We start from the raw sequence: 3,603 nt of genomic DNA, 5'->3' as shown, positions 1-3,603 counted from the left end.
AGAATGATTTTCACATGACTCTAAATCATTTAGGGTGGGTTCCTCTGAAATGTTCCACTATTTTTATGTTATGTATCCTGGACAACCCCTCACCTCCCTCCCACTCCCCTGGTTTGTGGTTTCCCCCTTTAAAAACCCTCCTCAGACTGACTGGCTTTGTCAATTCAACTCCAGCGCGAGTGAACTGAATTGACCTTGGCTAGCCAACTCTCTCTCTAATAAACCTCTGTTGAATGCATCCAGGTACGGTGTCTTGCGAGTTTGTCGGTGGCCGTGACTTCCCGAGACTTGAGTAAGGGTCTTCCGAGTTTGGAGGTCTTCAACCTAAGTTCCATCCTCAGGGCTCATGGTATAAAAAGCAAGAACCAATTTCTAAAAATTGCCCTCTGAAATATATATATATATATATATATATATCCCCTCCAAAATATTTCCAAAATCTCTTACTTGTCCCAGTGATGTCACATTTTCCCTCTTAGTCCAGGACTCAGTTAAGAATTGTATTTTGTGTTTGGTGGTCATGATGCTTTAGTTCCTTACAACCTGGAGCAGCTGGGTGGTCCTTCGATGTAGTCATGAAGTTTGTGGTTTCCGGGTGTTAATAATGCCAATCTGATGTGAATGTAGGGCTATCTAATTTATGTGTGTGTGTGTGTGTCCAGGCACATTGTGTCCAATGCGTTCTTGTCAGAGAGCTCAGAACAGGACAGCATCAATGTACACCCTCACTGGATATGTTAACTTCAACAACCTGGTAGGGTTTGGTACCTTCAGGTTATTGCACCTACCCTTTGTAGGTAAAAGTATTTTCTGAAGAGATACTCCAAAACCATAAAAATACATTGTGAGGTTGTAGTGTGCATGGGTCTGCTGTGCTGATGTGTGGGTGCCACGTCTGCCCCCCCAAGGAGCTAGGGCCGATGCTTGGAGGGACAGAGGCACGGGAATTTGAGTGTGTTCACTTCACACTGACACCCGAATGGAAGTCAGGCTGTGAGAAGCTGCTTGGGTGAAGGAACACAGTCTGAGGTCCCATTGGGGGCGGCAAAGCTATTGGGTTGGTGGTCCCCAGGCCAAAAGTCAGCCGGGAACCGATTGGTTCTCAGGCCCTTGGGCTCTCAGGAGCCGCTGGGAGGCCACAGAAGGGACAACCAAAGTGGGGGCATTACGGGCTGGTGGCCCACAGCCAAAGAGCAGAGTGGGAAGGATGAGTTCTGGCTGCATCTCATGGGGATGAAAGTTCTGGTCTCAGCGACTTGCTTGTCTGGGTCTTGGCTGGCTCGGTTTGCTTGCTTGGGTTGGTGGCCTCCATGGCCGTAGAGATGTTGTCATTGGGAGATTAGCCTGCAGTTGAAAACCTTCTCCAGGGTTCCCCATGGAGGGTCCCAAAGAAGAGAAATATGCTGTGGTCTTAAGATATTTATTGTCATGGTGGAAAACAGATGAAAGTTATATCCCCCTTTCTCAGGGCAGGCCTGAGGCTAAATACCTTTTGAAAGGAGGAGGGTCTAGGAAGGCATGTTTAATTGGCTACGCCCTCTGGCCTTTAGGTATCTCATTAATATGGAGATCTGTCTTGAGGCTCTGTGGCCTGTAGTCATGCCCTCTACCTTTGGAGGGGCTTATAGGGACGTGCCTGAAAGAAGGGGATCAATTGAGGTCTTAGGCCTCCTGTCAGGAGCCTGGCATCTGAGAGCATGGTGAAATGAATGCCATCCCTTAGGATCACCTGGAGCAAGAGGGAGAAGGGAAGGGGAAGAAAAAAGAATCCTGCCTATAGTCAATCTTCTGACTGTCCCGCCCAGCAATCTTGGACCTGCTAGACGTTCTTTTTTTCTCTGGATTTTCATATCTATCACCATCTTTCATCAGAGTGGCTGTGATGACACATGACCCTCCAGAGATCAGGCCTATTCCCTTTCTTGTTGGAGGGAGGTGAGGGATGTGGGATTCAGGAGACTCTCATGATAAGTTCTTTACAAGGTTCTCATGAGGTATTCCTCTTCCTGAGGGTCTAACCATGACTTCATTTGACTGGGGTGAAGACGCACCCAAAGCTGTTTGTCAGTAGCTACAGTTAACTCATTGCTTCAACAAATTAGATATTTCCTTACATCTCCCCAGGGAAAGTCATAAAATAACCTTGGTCCCAACGCCTCCTCAGCTTTTAGCCATACCACGTTCTTTAAGTCACTTTGTTTTTCTTAAGTTGCATGAGTGTGCAGCGTATACATTAGTTCAGTTGCCCACAGAGGCCAGAAAAGGGCACTAGATCCACAAGAATTGGAGTTACAGGCAGTTGGAAGCCTTCCTGAACTGTGTACCGGAAACCAAACCCAGTCCTCTGCAGGTGCTCTTAACCACCGAGCTTCTCTCCAAATTCCTTTTCTCATCATTTTAGCCTTATCTCTCAGTCATCTCCAGAAAAAGCGACATTAAAAGACAGAAAGCAGAAAACAAGATAATGTTATTTTTCATCCTGCCTAAATAAATATATCAAAAAAAAAAAAGATACTTGAAACTAAGTTTAAAACTATTTTGTACCAACCTTTATCTGTATCTCTGTAATTGGGAGCAGAAAAACTTTGTCAAAATTCTATGCATAGAGGGTCCCCCACTGTAGGCCACCAACTCAATTTGGCCAGTCAAGATGGCGCCGGCCTCGGCCTCTGGTATCAGCTACTAGTAAATAGTGCACTGGGCATGCGTCAACTCAGTTTGGCACCAAACCCCTCCCGAATGGGGTATGCTAATGAGGCACCACAATTGAGCAGGGTATGCTAATGGGGTACCACGATCCTGACCAAGCACCCCCTCCCAGGAGGGGTATGCTAATGGAGTATGCTAATGAGGCACTGCAGTTCTGACCAATCGCACACCTCCACTCGCCCCCCTCCTCCAGGGCTGAGGGTATATAAGCAGCTCGCCCTGGGCATTCGAGGTCTCCTCCTGAAAACTAAAAGAGCACTTCTGCAATAAAGGTTGTTGAGAAGGATCTGGTTGTTGGTGTCTTCCTTGCTGGTTGAGTGGGGCGTGACACCCCACTCACTCAGAGGAGAAAGAGAGGGAAGATGGGTGAAGGATTATAGAAGGAGGTGACCAAAAGTGGGGGCAGTGATGTAAAGTGAATAAGTAATAAATAAAATTAAATATAACAAAAAAAAGGATTCTATTTATAGAAACTTGGGGAAAAAGAAACCCTTTGCAACATGTATACCAGTTTTCTGTCACAGTTGCAACTGCCATTCATCCATCAGCTTGGAGTAGTGCATACCTGTTACAATGCACTGAAGACGGTCAGAAGTCTGAATGGTTCTCATTGGGCAAGTACCAAAGTTTTGGCAAAGCTGTGTTCCTTCTCAAAATGCTACTGGAAAATCTGTTTCTTTGCATTTCTCAGCTTTCAGCCACCAGCATCTCTTGCTTTGTGTTTTTATTCCTTCTGTCTTCAAAGCCAGCAAGGCAGCATTTTCCAATGCCTCTCCAATTCTAAATTTTGTTCTCTCTGTCTTCAACTTCCAAGGCTCTTATGGCATTCATTCCAATGTCTGTTCTAGGACAACTTCCCTGTTTTAAAGGTCAGTTTATTAGCAACCCTAACTC

The sequence above is a fragment of the Arvicanthis niloticus genome, chromosome 2 (genome assembly GCF_011762505.2).
Source record: "Arvicanthis niloticus isolate mArvNil1 chromosome 2, mArvNil1.pat.X, whole genome shotgun sequence".
Taxonomy (NCBI): Eukaryota; Metazoa; Chordata; class Mammalia; order Rodentia; family Muridae; genus Arvicanthis; species Arvicanthis niloticus.
Note: the sequence above shows the minus strand (reverse complement) of the source record.